At 39.8% G+C, this 17,048-nt stretch overlaps 1 long non-coding RNA gene across 1 annotated transcript in view; it reads right to left on the reverse strand.

The window, feature by feature from the left end:
- Positions 1-107: 107 nt before the first annotated feature.
- LOC128642808 (uncharacterized) overlaps positions 108-17,048 on the reverse strand; it is a 25,702-nt gene continuing 8,761 nt past the window's right edge. Inside the window, exon 2 of the long non-coding RNA XR_008399714.1 lies at positions 108-483. This is a non-coding gene — a long non-coding RNA (uncharacterized LOC128642808). The remainder of the gene's footprint in view (positions 484-17,048) is intronic.

A 17,048-nucleotide genomic window follows, 5' to 3' on the forward strand; every position in this document is an offset into this window, starting at 1 on the left:
ACTATTACTGCTGATTCTGGTGTGGTCACCTGATGCCTTACTATTACTGCTGATTTTGGTGTGTTCACCTGATACCTTACTATTATTGCTGATTCTTACAATAATGATAAGGTAAAAAAAGGAAGCTTTTATTAAAGGGACACTGAAGGCAGAAAAGAAAGTCATAAAATAAATATTTTTATAATGCCCTATCTGTTTCAATTACTTGCCGTTTTAAGAAGATAGTTGGCTCCAAAGTTTTAATCCTTTCCAAACCCACTCCGTTTTTCATTATTATCGTTATCCAATCCGGGCTGAGAACCCAGGTTTAAAGATGGCGACCACTATTCTTATTGCGCAAGATACTGCAATGTCATCAATTACGTCACTCTCTGCATGTCAGTTCTGTATGCAGTAGACCCGTTTTATCGGTCAAGGATTAGAAGAGATTGCTGCACTGTGAAGGTAAGTTCATTGCTTGGTGCCTGCGCTTAGAGAATCTCCCTAGAATTAACGAGCAAATAAATTAATAAAATTGAATCTACATACAATTAACGAGCAATTTGTTTACAGGCATCAAATGGAACAAAGTTTGAAGGAAAAAAATAAAATTTAAATTAAGAATTATGGTGAAAAATATGATTAGATTATTAATACATGGTTGGTCATAAAATATGGTATTTTAAATGCATATTAATATTTGTAATTATTATTTAAAGTCACTTATTTTAATACACTTTTCTAAAAAAATTATATATATTATTACAAGCGTGAGAGGGGAAAGGGGAAAAAAAGGGATTGATACCAAGAGTCGTTTGAATAGTGGATCACCTGTGAATTGGAGAGCTTTCTACTTTCTGATTGAGGTATTTTTTTGTAAGTAATAGTAAGTTTACCTATCACTACGGGTGTTTGGGCACACCAACTAACCTTTCATTTGGAATCAAATTATCTACACTTGGATTTTCTGAGAACTACTTAATTATAATTCACTTATTGGGACTTTTTCTAACATTTTCTCTACAATAAGCCTAATTAATTGTGGACTTATTACATTAATACGATCGCAATATATACATGTTTATTACTACTATTTTTGAATATTTGAAATCTTTGAGTATCTTTTAATTAGAGAATAAGTATCCTTTTTTCCTTTTTTTTTTTTTTTTTTTTTTCTTTTGATATTTGATGACATCAAGTAAGGGTTGGATGTTTTTACATTAATCTGTGTATACTTGATATCTAAACATACTGATTGCTTTATTATTTGAGGATTAGAGCTAGTCTAGTCCTGGTCCTGTAAACCAATCTTCTAACCTATTCATTCTCCTCTTGACAGAATTCCTTTAGTGGTGGGGACCCTATTGGTGATCTGTCAGTTTTTTTTTGGGCAGCATCACGCGACAGCCTTAATTGTTATAACGATCCATAGAGATTTTGATTTATTTATTCTACTAAGCGCTGTGTTTTTCTATATATATATATATATATATATATATATATATATATATATTTATATAATATATACTGTGTGTGTATATATGTGTGTGTGTATATATATATATATATATATATATATATATATATATATATGTCATTGATGGGTAACTAGGTATCATAAACCTAATAGTGCCTGTTATACGATGCAGAGTAAAAATGACCTACTAAATGCATCAACTACATGTTATATTTATAAAATTATGTAAATTAAAGTTGTAACTAAGGAAGTTATTTATTTGGTGGATTTTAAAATCTGCATCATAAACAGCACTAATACATTTTGGAGTACTAACATGATAACTTAGTGAGACATAATGGACCGTAAAAAGACTGGAGAACCTATCTGATCAATTTCTCTTTGTTATACGCATGCGTGTTTGAAAATACTTTGTGGGTAATGTCGGCATCACTGCCGCAATCTGTGCATGCAAGAATGAATTAATTCTATTGCGCATGCGCAGGATGACGAAATCGGAAGATAATAAGATGCAAAAAATCGCCATCCGATTTTTAATTGATTGATAACCTGGTTGGCCCATATTTGAAGACTGGATGAAGTGATGTCATGCCTAAAAAATATTATATTTTCTAAAGATATGCGGTATCGTTGGAGTACAAAATAAGGTATATTTGATATTATTGATGTATGTTGAATAAAATACGTGGTCAGTTTTGAAAGAAAAAATTCAAAAGTTAGTAATCCTTTAATAAGAGGGGTTTTGATAGATAAAGGTAACATTTCTAAAATACATATGAAAAGAAGCATTAAACATGCTAAATGTATATTTTTACATAATTACAACTGTTTAAATTAGAACTAAATGTTTAAGGGGACAGTAAACACTATCGCCTAGATTTAGAGTTCTGCGTTAGCCGTCAAAACCAGCATTAGGGGGTCCTAACGCTGTTTTTGTCCTACCGCTGGTATTTAGAGTCAGTCAGGAAAGGGTCTAACGCTCACTTTCCAGCCGCGACTTTTCCATACCGCAGATCCCCCTACGCCAATTGCGTAGCCTATCTTTTCAATGGGATCTTTCTAACGCCGGTATTTAGAGTCTTGGCTGAAGTGAGCGTTAGAAATCTAACGACAAAACTCCAGCCGCAGAGAAAAGCCGGGAGTTAATTGCTTTCTGGGCTAACGCAGATTCATAAAGCTCTTAACTACTGTGCTCTAAGGTACACGAACACCCATAAACTACCTATGTACCCCTAAACCGAGGTCCACCCACATCGCCGCCACTCTAATAAATGTTTTTAACCCCTAATCTGCCGACCGCACACCGCCGCAACCTACATTATCCCTATGTACCCCTAATCTGCTGCCCCTAACACCGCCGACACCTACATAATATTTATTAACCCCTAATCTGCCCCCCCCAACGTCGCCGCTACCTTACCTACAATTATTAACCCCTAATCTGCCGACCGGACCTCACCGCTACTCTAATAAATGTATTAACCCCTAAAGCTAAGTCTAACCCTAACACCCCCCTAAATTAAATATAATTTTAATCTAACGAAATAAAATAAATCTTATTAAATAAATTATTCCTATTTAAAGCTAAATACTTACCTGTAAAATAAACCCTAATATAGCTACAATATAAATAATAATTATATTGTAGCTATTTTAGGATTTATATTTATTTTACAGGCAACTTTGTATTTATTTTAACCAGGTACAATAGCTATTAAATAGTTAATAACTATTTAAAAGCTACCTAGTTAAAATAATTACAAATTACCTGTAAAATAAATCCTAACCTAAGTTACAATTAAACCTAACACTACACTAGCAATAAATTAATTACATACAAATACCTACAAATAAATACAATTAAATAAACTAAAGTACAAAAAATAAAAAAAAGAACTAAGTTACAAAAAATAAAAAAATAATTTACAAACATTATAAAAATATTACAACAATTTTAAGCTAATTACACCTACTCTAAGAACCCCCAATAAAATAACAAAGCCCCCAAAATAAAAAAATGCCCTACCCTATTCTAAAATAAAAATTGAAAAGCTCTTTTACCTTACCAGCCCTTAAAAGGGCTTTTTACGGGGCATGCCCCAAAGAATTCTGCTCTTTTGCCTGTAAAAAAAAACATACAATACCCCCCCAACATTACAAACCACCACCCACATACCCCTAATCTTACCCAAACCCCCTTTAAATAAACCTAACACTAAGCCCCTGAAGATCTTCCTACCTTATCTTCACCACGCCGGGTATCACCGATCCGTCCAGAAGATGGTCCGAAGTCTTCCTCCTATCAGGGCGATGTCTTCATCCAAGCGGGGGCTGAAGAGGTCCATCATCCGGCTGAAGTCTTCTATCAAGCGGCATCTTCAATCTTCTTTCTTCTGGCTCCATCTTCAACCCGCTGACGCGGAACATCCATCCTGGCCGGATCGGTGATACCCGGCGTGGTGAAGATAAGGTAGGAAGATCTTCAGGGGCTTAGTGTTAGGTTTATTTAAGGGGGGTTTGGGTTAGATTAGGGGTATGTGGGTGGTGGGTTGTAATGTTGGGGGGGTATTGTATGTTTTTTTTTACAAGCAAAAGAGCAGAATTCTTTGGGGCGTGCCCCGCAAAAAGCCCTTTTAAGGGATGGTAAGGTAAAAGAGCTTTTCAATTTTTATTTTAGAATAGGGTAGGGCATTTTTTTATTTTGGGGGGCTTTGTTATTTTATTAGGGGGCTTAGAGTAGGTGTAATTAGCTTAAAATTGTTGTAATATTTTTCTAATGTTTGTAAATTATTTTTTATAACTTAGTTCTTTTTTTATTTTTTGTACTTTAGTTAATTTATTTAATTGTATTTATTTGTAGGTATTTGTAGGTAATTAATTTATTCCTAGTGTAGTGTTAGGTTAAATTGTAACTTAGGTTATGATTTATTTTACAGGTAATTTTGTAATTATTTTAACTAGGTAGCTATTAAATAGTTATTAACTATTTAATAGCTATTGTACCTGGTTAAAATAAATACAAAGTTGCCTGTAAAATAAATATAAATCCTAAAATAGCTACAATATAATTATTATTTATATTGTAGCTATATTAGGGTTTATTTTACAGGTAAGTATTTAGCTTTAAATAGGAATAATTTATTTAATAAGAGTTAATTTATTTTGTTAGATAAAAATTATATTTAACTTAGGGGGGTGTTAGGGTTAGAGTTAGACTTAGCTTTAGGGGTTAATACATTTATTAGAGTAGCGGCGAGGTCCGGTCGGCAGATTAGGGGTTAATACTTGAAGTTAGGTGTCAGCGATGTTAGGGAGGGCAGATTAGGGGTTAATACTATTTATTATAGGGTTTTTGAGGCGGGAGTGAGGCGGATTAGGGGTTAATAACTTTATTATAGTAGCGGTGAGGTCCGGTCGGCAGATTAGGGGTTAATAATTGTAGGTAGGTGGCGGCGACATTGGGGGTAGCAGATTAGGGGTTAATAAATATAATATAGGGGTCGGCCGTGTTAGGGGCAACAGATTAGGGGTACATAGGGATAACGTAGGTTGCGGCGGTGTACGGAGCGGCAGATTAGGGGTTAAAAAAAATATGCAGGGGTCAGCGATAGCGGGGGCGGCAGATTAGGGGTTAATAAGTGTAAGGTTAGGGGTTTTTAGACTCGGGGTACATGTTAGGGTGTTAGGTGCAGACTTAGGAAGTGTTTCCCCATAGGAAACAATGGGGCTGCGTTAGGAGATAAACGCTGCTTTTTTGCAGGTGTTAGGTTTATTTTCAGCTCAAACGGCCCCATTGTTTCCTATGGGGGAATCGTGCACGAGCACGTTTTTTAAGCTGGCCGCGTCCGTAAGCACCGCTGGTATTTAGAATTGCAGTGGCGGTAAATATGCCTCTACGCTCCCTTTTTGGAGCCTAACGCAGCCATTCTGTGAACTCTAAATACCAGCGGTATTTAAAAGGTGCGGGGGGAAAAAAGCATGCGTAGCTAACGCACCCCTTTGGCCGCAGAACTCTAAATCTAGCCGTTTGTAATTAGACATCTCTGTAGTGTTGCTATACAATAACATATCAGCCAAGATTTAAACTTTTTAAACCAAATTAACATCTTTTTTACGGCAATTGTTAGTTCCAAGACAACAAAGCTAGTCACTGTTAAAATGTTAGTATGAAATGTTTTTGTGTTTTTTTTTTCACTTTGATAAAGCCAATTATGGACAGATATGTAGCAGAGTTATCCTTGAGAAGGCAGCAAGTTCTGCGCATTAGGAAATCCAACGTTTTCTGAGCTAATTACATGAAAAGGGGCAGAATGAATCCTGTAAAAAAAAAAATATTGCACAGTTGTTTCATTAAGCATAACTAAACCAAGCTGTTTACTGTCCCTTTTAATGTCAACTCTCATTATTGGTGAGCTGTGACACACCTTACTGGCATAAAAACAAGTTTGTTTGTTTTTAAAAACAAATACTAAACAAAACTGTACATTCATTTTAAATTTGCCTCTTTTTAGATGCACCAAAAAGCAAAATGATTGTAAGGGACATAACATACCTTGTAATTACAGAAATTGTGTGTAGTGTTGCAATATAGTAACATACCAGCTACATGTGAAATGTTTCTGAATACATTGACACATTGTTTACTGCAGTTATTTTTTAATTGATGACCCCCCCCTTCACCACCACCATTTGCATTATTTGGAGGCGACAATCTGTACTTTGTTACAGGAGAAGCCACGGTCTTATAATATTTACATAGAGAATACAATTATAAACAACTTTACAAGTTATTTCTATCTAATTTGCTTTATTCCCTTGGTATCCTTTGTTGAAGAGCATACCTAGGTAGGCTAAGGAGCCGCAGTGCACTACTGGGAGCTAGCTGCTGATTGGTGGCTGCTCATATGCACCTCTTGTAATTGGTTCACTTGATGTGCTAAGCTAGCTCCCTGCATTGCTGCTCCTTCAACAACGGATACCAAGAGAATGAAATAAATTGGATAATAAAAGTAAATTGGAAGTTTATTTAAATTGTAGGTTCTGTCTGAATCATGAAAGATATATTTGCGTTTAATGTCCCTTGAATCTATAGGGGAAAAAGTTGATAAAACCAAATAAAGTATTTTGCAATTTTTTTTTTTTTTTATAAACTGTGCAAAATCAAACAGGTTATATTACATTGTAAATGTTTTTGATGTCCCTGTTCTTTAAGGGACATTTAGGGAGAATTAAACTTTCATGATTCCGATAGGACTTGTAATTTTAAACAACTATCCAGTTTACTTTTATCATCAAATTTGCTTTCTTCTCTTGGTATTCTTTGTTGAAAGCTAAACCTAGGTAGGTCATATGCTAATATCGAAACTCTTGGACCGCCTCCTATCTCAGTGCATTTTGACAGTTAGACACTGCTAGTTCATGTGTCATATAGATAACATTGTGCTCACTCTGGCGGATTTATTGATGAGTCACTACTGATTGGCTAAAATGAAAGTCTGTCAAAAGAACTGAGATAAGGGGGCAGTCTGCAGAGGCTTAGTTACAAGGTAATCACAGAGGTAAAAAGTATATTAATATAACTGTGTTGGTTATGCAAAACTGTGGAATGGGTAACAAAGGGATTATCTTTTTAAACAATAAATTATGGGGTAGACTGTCCCTTTAACGTGTAATGTCTGCAGGCAGAAACGCAAATACATTGGGAAATTTTACGTTCACGGCCGCTCATCATTGCTATTAACACAAATATGTTTTGTATTTCCCCAGTCAGATCCCTCTGCGCTTCTTCTGTTCCACACGTCACCTATTTGTACGCTGATTGCTGTAAATAAACACAGCTTAGTACGTCCTCTGGGGGTTTCCTCCTCTCCTGCTGTTGCGCATCATCCTTCTACCTGGTGCACAAAAAATATTTAGTAGAATCTTAAAGGAAAATTAAAAGGGATGCGAAACCCAAAAATTTTATTTTATGATTAAGACAAAGAATATAATTTTAAACAACTTTACAATTTACTTTTATTTTCTAATTTGTTTCATTCTCTTGGTATCCTTTGTGAAAGGTATCAGCAATGCACTACTGGGAGCTAACTATCTGAATGCATTGGGTGAGCCAATAACATGAGACATATATGTGCAGCCACCAATCATCTATGTATCCTTTTTCAAAAAGAACAAACAAATTAGATAATATATGAATCATAAAAGAAAAATTTGGGTTTTATGTCCCTTTAAATGTATCCCTTTTAATGTGTTCCCAATTATACATTCTACCTACTGGAGTGTATTTTTTGTGTGCAAATAACTCCTTCAACTTTATGTTCTTATTTGAAATAGATTATGTTGCCCATTGTTTCTCTACCTATACTGAACATTTCCGAACTTTAAGTTCTAGTTACAAAAAAAGTATGTAAACAAGAAGAAGGTTTAGAAGAAACAATCCCCTCCAGTGTGGGGGGGCTGTGACAGAGGTACTAAAATGTTAATTTTCTTCTTAAAACGGGGAGAGTCCACAGCTGCATTCATTACTTTTGGGAAATACAGAACCTGGCCACCAGGAGGAGGCAAAGACACCCCAGCCAAAGGCTTAAATACCTCCCCCACTTCTCTCATCCCCCAGTCATTCTTTGCCTTTCGTCACAGGAGGTTGGCAGAGAAGTGTCAGAAGATTCGGAGTAGTCTCTTATGGAGGGTAGTACTCTTCGAAATAGGACTGGAGTTTTAAGTAGTCCTGTCAGCCTCTCAGTGAGAGCATTGACAAATGTTAGTCTGGAGATGCAGGGAGAGTCTTTCTGCGAAACCATCCCGACTCAGATTAACAGCTCCATAAGCAATCAGCGTTGACGAGTTTCGCTGCCTGCTTTCTTCACTCAAGTCCATGTCAGAACGAGGGGAGGGATGTGGATCATACTTCTGTCTGTCTTTTGCTTGTGTATCTAATCCCGGTCTGAGCTCTTGTCCCTGACAGGCTGGCACTGTCAGTGTTTCTTTTTCTTTCTTGGTGTTCACCTGCGGGTGCGGCTTACTTCTTTTGATCCAATTAGGATATGTTTTCTTTGCAGAGCTCGAGACTGTTGTAGACCTTTCCTTTCAGAAACTTTTTTCTTCTCTGGGATTTTTGATACTAGCGATTTTTTTTCTGGTCGCGATGGTTGTTACTTCTGGCGGAAGTTACAAAAAAGCTTATTTGTTTGTCATTGTCTGTTTTTTTTTAGTCTCGCCCTGCTAGGGTTTAGAACTTTTAGTTAGCCCTTGAACAGTTTGGTTGTACCCTGGTCAGCAGGCTGGTCCTGGTTGGGTACTAGTTCACTCTGTTCTTTTGGGGTTATATCAGACATGTTGTATCCTTGGCAATAGGCTGGTCCTGTTTGGGTACTAAGTTTGCTTACCTCTTGTTACGAGGTTGTTTTTCTTGTTTCTACAAGTTATAGGAGGCCCTTCTATCCTAGATATCAGGCTGGTCCTACTTTATTTTGTCTTGGTGGGGCATCTGATGTTGGTCGTACTCGATACTAAGTGTTTTTGTCCCTGCATAGCTTATGTGGTTTGCTGGGATTACAAATTCTGCTATGGCAGTATATTTGTAGTTCCTGAGGTTCAGGAGCTAGACTCCTTCCTTCCGAGGGGGGGAGGATCAGATGACTGCTTGGAGATCTCCAGTACCTGGTGTAGGGGGAGATTATTCCCCCCCCCCCTATTGGTACTCCTTATGGATAGGATTGTCCGAGTTTCAAATCTCTTTTTGCCAGCGTTTCTCTCCTCTTTTTTGAGGATTGCTATGCTTTTCGCTTCCCCTTGACTTTTGGGGTAGGTCTTTTCAGTCAGGACACTCGGTTCTTAGGGACCGTTTTTTGCCCTTGCAGTATCCCCCTTTTTGATCCTATATATTTGGGGATCTGGGGGATTGTTATGCAGTCTCTCTTGCCGTCAACCGATAGGAGTTTTTAGGATGTTCGTTCATTCGTTAATTCCTTGAGCTGTAGTTTTTCTGAAGGTTGATCCAGACTGGATCTTTAAAGACTGGCTTATTCTCTTAATCATGGAGTTCTGATCTCTTTTGGGTCCTTCCTTGGTCTTCAGACTTTGTGGGTGTTGTCTTAGAGGCCTTTTTGTGGCTGAGTGGGCAGCCACTGGGATACATCTTGAGAGATCAGAGTTCAAGACCCCTTGAAGTGTATGGAAATGATCAATTCCAGGTAAACTTTGGGGTTGTTCCGCAAGGTTTTTTTGGTCTTTTTGTTTTTTTCAGATTTTAATAGTCTTGGATCTGTCCGGCGTCCAGTAGTAGGATTGTTTTCCCGGTCCTGGGGAAAACTTGTTCCTACTGGGGCGGACCTTTTTCTCTCTTCTGGGGAGATGGAGGAAGTTTTCCTGGAAATTTCTTTACTGGAATATTCCTATTATCAATTTCTTTCTATTTGGGAGGATGTGGTCTACTGTGCCTATCAAGTTTCCTCATCTGACTCTGGGAGTTCAGTGGGTCGAGGGTTTCTCTTGTCTGCAGTGTACCCTCCCTTCGGGTTTCTGAGAGGTAATGAGGATAGGTATCCTGGATCCAGAGTTAGTCTATCTGGGTGTTGGTGCCTCCTTCCTGCTTCTTCCCTTAGGTTCTTGTGGTTGGAGATTCATTATCTGATCTCCAGGCCTTGTCGATGCTGGGAATTTTAAATCTCTCTTGTCCTTTGGGACATTGACAGTCGCTTCTGTGATAGGACTGTTCGATCGAAGTAGGCGTCAGGAATTCTGACTGCTCTGTTTGGGCAGGATCCTTACTTAGGTTGGGAGGCCTTGCAGTTGATTTTGGAACCTTCCCTTAGCGGGTAGTTGGTTCTTCCTTATTGGTCGGGGTGTTGTCCTCCCTTACCCTGTTTTCTTGTTGGTCCGCCCTGCTTTCGGAGTTTTTTCTCTTGTTCTTTCCAGGAATGTCCTGGCGCAAGTTGCTAGCTACTTGGTTGGCTAGTTACTAGGGTTTGACGTTTAGTCTGACTGCCTATCTAATAGAAGCCTGCGGCTTTCGTTTGTATTGTAAATGGAGGTTACTATTCCGTTCCTGTTCTGCTCCCGAGGTTTCTTTCTGTCCTACGGGTGTTCAGTTCTTTGTCTATGGTATGGTAGTCTTGTTCTACCTATTGTCCTTCTGGGACTTCGGTTCTGGTTAAGGCTTTACATTGGCTCCTTTTGGATCCATGTAGGAGGTGATCTGGAATTTTTTCTTTTCTTTGCTCTCCTCAGTCGGTAGAGTATTTTCTTCGGGACTTTGTCCTCTTGCAGCCTGGAAGCTGCTTTTTTTCGAGTTATGCTAGGGGCTTCTCTCTCTATTTTTGTATCTTCGGAGATTGTTTCTGGAGGTTCTTTCAGACCTTCTTATCTGATTCTTCCCTTCTTTTAGTTAGGGAGAATGTGGTGTGGGGGTTTGTTTGTTGTTATCCCTTGCCATTGTTCATGGAGAGGTGTTTCTGTGTGTGCCTCTAGTGAGTGGGACTTTTGTCTCCTCAGAGGCTTTTGTGCTCAGTGGAGACCAGAATTTACAGTGATCTCTATTTGGGATCCATATGGTTCTAATTTTTGGGCAGTTACGTTGTCCTCATTCTATATTTTTGTTCTTTCTGCTTCTGTTGAAGTAGTTTTTAAACGGGTTGTGTCAGGCTGTGGTGCCATCAGATTGGGCCGCCTTTTTTTTATTCCCGCCCGTTTGCATTCAGTGTCCTCTATAAGCTTGGGTATTGATTTCCCAAAAGTAATGAATGCAGCTGTGCACTCTCCCCGTTTTAAGAAGAAAAACTTAAATTATGCTTACCTGTAAATTTTCATTTCTTCTGTATGGTGAGAGTCCACAGCTCCCTGCCCGTTTTTTTCTGTGGACGGCCTTAAATTATTTTTTATTCGTTTTTCTGGCACCTTTTTTCACCCTGATATTTCTCCTACTGTTCCTTGTTCCCTTGGCAGAATGACTGGGGGATGAGGGAAGTGGGGGAGGTATTTAAGCCTTTGGCTGGGGTGTCATTGCCTCCTCCTGGTCGCCAGGTTTTGTATTTCCCAAAAGTAATAAATGCAGCTGTAGACTCTCCCCGTATAGAAGAAAAGAAAATTATCAGGTAAGCATAATTAAGTTTTTCCATTATTCTCTCTAAGTATTGGCATTTGAGTAAACAGTAATAAAGAATGTAAAGATGATATTGTGTAAATAATTAGCTATTAAGTATTCTCTCCCTGCAAGATCAGCCCATTGTGGTCTAGAATATAAATTATAAGCCGCTTTCATAGGCTCCAATGGGAGCCTCGTTCTCATGCCGTCAGACACGGCATGAGAACAAGCGCATCAAAGGCGATGGGCAGCAAATGTAAATTAATATGTATATTAATATATACATATATATTTATGTGTTTATGTCCATATACACATATTAACACACAAATATATAAGCATATACAGTACATATACATTTACAGGGAACACACAGTCCCCATAGACCGCAATTTAAAGGAACTGTTCTGTGCTGTTTATTTTCTAACACCCCACACCTGCCAACTTTAACCTTTTAACGCTGTTAGGACGTTGTATTCCGTCCGAATTTTGATGGGCTTTTGCACCGAAGGATGGAATACAACGTCCTAACCGCTTGGCTTTCCTGAAGCCACTGTCGCTTCCCTGATGGGATCGCGGTCTGGAGGGCATGCCTAGCATCATAGGGACGCTCCCATCATTGAAATCTCATGATCGCGAAATTTTAATTTGTTTACATCTAAACAGTTGTTCCGATGTAGACACATTAACCCCGGCACGAAAGGGTTAAACCCTAAGTTTAAAAAAAGAAATAAAAAATGCTTCATTTTTGTTTTTTTTTTAAAAGGGACCTCATGTTATTTTGTGCGCAATTGGGGGACATTTAAAAATTAGCCAGAGGACTGACCTTTGGTTAATTTTTTTGAGCGCTAATTGCTACCGCAAGCTCGTGATAGCAATAACCAGCCACTTGTAATGGCTGGTTATTTATCTCGTACCCGTAAACGGATGAATTTGCCCGTTTGCTGGCACGCAATAAATTAGCCCTGTATTGTGTATTGGTTGCAGTTAGCAAAAACAATTATTTCATATTCAAAAATATACAGAGAATAACTATTTCCCATAACTTTTAAACTCTGCAGCTGGTATATAACGAGTAATTGGAAACACATTGAGGAGAAACCAATGCATAGTAAAAAGACTATGCAGAAGATTTTTTCCCCCCCAAATTTCAGTTAGTTCAATTTTCCTTCCCCCTGCATCATGTGACGGCTATCAGCCAATCACTGAATACATATATTCTGTGAACTCTTGCACATGCTCAGTAAGTGCTGGTGCCTCAAAAAGTGTGCATATAAAGACTGCACATTTAGAAAATGCAAGTAAAATGGAAAGTTAATTTTGACTTTAGTGTTCCTTTTTAAAAGTATGAAGCATAACTAACAAAAATGTAACATGAACACTTCTGTATAAAAAAAGATGTTTTACCACAAAATGTCTTAAACTAACCAGAGTAAATGCTTGTGAGCAGTTATACCTCAGGTACTCTTTTTACTGCCATCTGTATGGTGAAAAAAAAACATCCAATCAGTGTCTTCAGTGCTACGTTACACTTTGCTGTGATCTCATGGGATTTCACCAAAATCTCACAAGACTTTAACGTAAACGTCCTTAAACTGAGGAGGGAAATAAAGTTAATGTGCCTGCACATGTTAGATGCATGCTCCCTTGAAAGTCCTAGGACTAGCATCCTAATTGGATACTTTCAATCACTTTACAGTTGGTTGTCGCTACTGAGGAAATTTTGAGGTGAGAAATCTTTTTTTTAGATAGTTATTTCTAGTTAGCTTTATACAAATCTGCTGCACCACTTTTAAGTGATTTAATATTTGCCTGTTATGTTAAGATTAATTTATCTGGGGCTTGTGACCCTAGTGGTGCATTATCTTCAGAGCTTTGCACCCCTTATGATGCTCTGCTTTCTCAGTGCTGTTAGTGATTTGTTCAAGTGTTGATGATCCTGTTGGTTTGTCACAAAGCACAAGGGAGCCACAACAAAACATATACAGTCACCTGGCAACGAGGTGCAGCCAGGAAACTCCAAGCTGATACCAGGCTCTGCCACTACCTACAGCTCCATAAAACCTCTACTGGATGAAGGTGCATCTTCCTGCCTATCTGTGTATCTTACTACCTGGCTGAACCTGTGCACCTGGTCTGTCTGCAGCTCTGGTTGTGCTGTTGGTCTGGGTCCTTCTTAGGTGGTTTTCCTCAGCTATTTCACTTCTGTGACCCCCTAAAGGTCACCCTCTGTTGGCAACTGGCATCAAACTCTGTGGTTTACCTGCATCTCCCACCAGCATCACCGGTTAGGGCCCCCTGCATCTCCAATCAGCATCACCAGTTGTGGCCCCCAGCATCACCGGTTGCGACTCCCAGCATATCCACACCAGCCTCACCCGTTGGGGCCCCCTGCATCTCTCAACAGCATCACCGGTTGGGGCTCCCTGCATCTCCAATCAGCATCACCAGTTGTGGCCCCCAGCATCACCGGTTGTGGCTTCCTGCATCTCCCACCAGTCTCACCAGTTGTGGCCCCCTGCATCTCCCACCAGCCTCACCAGTTGTGGCCCCCAGCATCTCTCGCCAGCATCATTTCACAAGGCCCATCTGCATGTCTGCATTTACTGTCTGTGTCACCTGGTGTGGCTTGTGTCTTCCACCTAACCTCACCCCACGAGACCCATATGCGTGACTCTGTATCACCCACCAGAATCACCTTGGGAGGTCTGTCCCCAAAAGCCACCTGCCTCACACTGCTTATACAATATACCCTGTTCAGCATCTCTCTTCTGCTTACTGGGAACTTCCTATAGTTTGGCTCTTCTTGTCCGCCTATGGCTCAGTAGTTTGTTGCCAGTGAGTCGTTCCTAATGATTCTAGTAGACAACAGACATCAAATCCCCTGCTGTGATGAGTCTGAATCTAAAATCTGCTAATGGAGAATATTAAAAGGACGCGGTCCCAGACAGGAAGCAGAGTATCTGTAAGTATTGTGTTATAAGACGGCTACACTTCCATATCTGCATCTCTTTCTTTGTAGATCCAGAGAACACAGGATAGTTCAGATTTACTTCTGAGTTTACATATTAACTAAATATGTTTCACTTTTTAAAGCTTTAAAATGTTACAGGTTGTAAGTCCGCCTTAAAGGGACAGTCTATTCCAATTATTTTTTTTTGTGATAACATCTTTATTACCCATTTCCCAGTTTTGCACAAGCAACATTGTTATATTAATATACTTTATAACCTTTAAACTTCTTCCTGTCTCTAAGACACTACCAGACTGCCTGTTATCTCAGTGCATTTTATAGCTTTTCACTGCAAGACACTGCTGGTTCATGTGTACCATATAGATAGTATTGTGCTTACTCCTGTAGAATTATTTAGGAGTCAGCACTGATGTAAATAACACTAAGATAAGGGTGCAGACTGCAGAGGCTTAGATACAAGGTAATCACAGAGGTAAAAAGTATATTAATAACATTTTGGTTATGCAAAATTGGAGAATGGGTAATAAAAAGATTATGTATCCCTCTGTCTACAGTGTTACATGTTATATAACCGCTATGTGTCTGACTGCAGGCTGTATAACTGCCCTGTGTGTGCAGGATTGCATGTTATATAACTGCCTCTCTGCATGGTTATATGTTATATAACTGCCCTCTGTGTGGGTGTCTGCAGGATGTATAATTGCCCTCTGTGTGTAGGTTTGCAGGCTATATATCTGCCATCTGTGCAAGGCTTCATGCTATATAACTGCGCTCTGTGTGCAGTTTTGCAGGCTATATATCTGCCCTCTGTGTGCAAGGCTTCATGCTATATAACTGCCCTCTGTGTGCAGGCTATATATCTGCCCTCTGTGTGCAAGGCTTCATGCTATATAACTGCCCTCTGTGGGCAAGGCTGCATGCTATATAACTGTCCTTTGTCTGCAGGGTTAAATGCTATATAACTGCACTCTGTCTGCAGGATTGCATGCCATTTAACTGCCCTATTTGTGCAGGGTTACATGCTATACCATAGCTTTCTGTCTGCAGGGTTGCATGCTATATAACTGCCCTGTGTGTGCAGGGTTGCATGCTATACAATTAGCCTGCCTGCAGGGTTGAATGCTATATAACTGCCCTGTGTGTGCAGGGTTGCATGCTATATAACTGCCCTGTGTGTGCAGGGTTGCATGCTATATAACTGCCCTGTGTGTGCAGGGTTGCATGCTATATAATTGCCCTCTGTGTGCAGGGATGCATGCTATATAACTGCCCTCTGTGTGCAGGGATGCATGCTATATAACTGCCCTCTGTGTGCAGGGTTTCATGCTATATAACTGCCCTCTGTGTGCAGGGTTTCATGCTATAAAACTGCCCTGTGTGTGCAGGGTTGCATGCTATATAACTGTGTTCTGTATGCATGGTTACATGCTATCTAACTGCCCTCTGTGTGCAGGGTTACATGCTGTATAACTACCCTCTGTGAGCATGGTTACATGCTGTATAACTGCCCTGTGTGTGCAGGGTTACATGCTATAAAACTGCCCTGTGTGTGCAGGGTTGCATGCTATATAACTGCTCTGTGTGCAGGGTTGCATGCTATATAACTGCACTCTGTGTGCAGGGTTACATTCTATATAGCTGCCTTATGTCTGCAGGGTTACATGCTGTATAGCTGCCCTGTGTGTGCAGGTTCGCATGCTGTATAGCTGCCCTGTGTGTGCAGGTTCGCATGCTGTATAACTGCCCTGTGTGTGCAGGGTTACATGCTGTACGTATAACTGCCCTGTGTGTGCAGGGTTACATGCTATATAACGGCCCTATTTGTGCAGGGTGGCACGCTATATAACTGCCCTCTGTGTGCAAGGCTGCACGCTATATAACTGCCCCGTGTCTGCAGGGTTGCATGCTATATAAATGCCTTCTGTGTGCAGGGTTGCATGCCATATAACTGCCCTGTGTGTGCAGGATTGCATGCTATATAACTGCCCTCTGTGAGCAGGGTTACATGCTATATAACTGCCCACTGTCTGCAGGATTGCATGATATTTAACTGCCCTATTTGTGCAGGGTTGCATGCTATACCATAGCCTTCTGTCTGCAGGGTTGCATGCTATATAAATGCCCTCTGTGTGCAGGGTTGCATGCTATATAACTGCCCTGTGTGTGCAGGGTTGCATGCTATATAACTGCCCTGTGTGTGCAAGGTTGCATGCTATATAAATGCCTTCTGTGTGCAGGGTTGCATGCCATATAAGTACCCTGTGTGTGTAGGGTTGCATGCCATATAAATGCCCTTTGTGTGCAGGGTCACATGCTATATAACTGCCCTCTGTGTGCAGGGTTGCAGGCTATATAACTGCCCTGTGTGTGCAGGATTGTATGCTATACCTGTGTGTGCACTGTGTGCAGGGTTGCCTGCTATATAACTGCCCTGTGTGTGCAGGATTGCATGCTATATAACTGCCCTCTGTGTGCAGGATTGCATGCTATATAACTTCCCTATGTGTGCAGGGTTGCATGCCACTTACCTGTCCTAT

The sequence above is a fragment of the Bombina bombina genome, chromosome 12 (genome assembly GCF_027579735.1).
Source record: "Bombina bombina isolate aBomBom1 chromosome 12, aBomBom1.pri, whole genome shotgun sequence".
Lineage (NCBI taxonomy): Eukaryota > Metazoa > Chordata > Amphibia > Anura > Bombinatoridae > Bombina > Bombina bombina.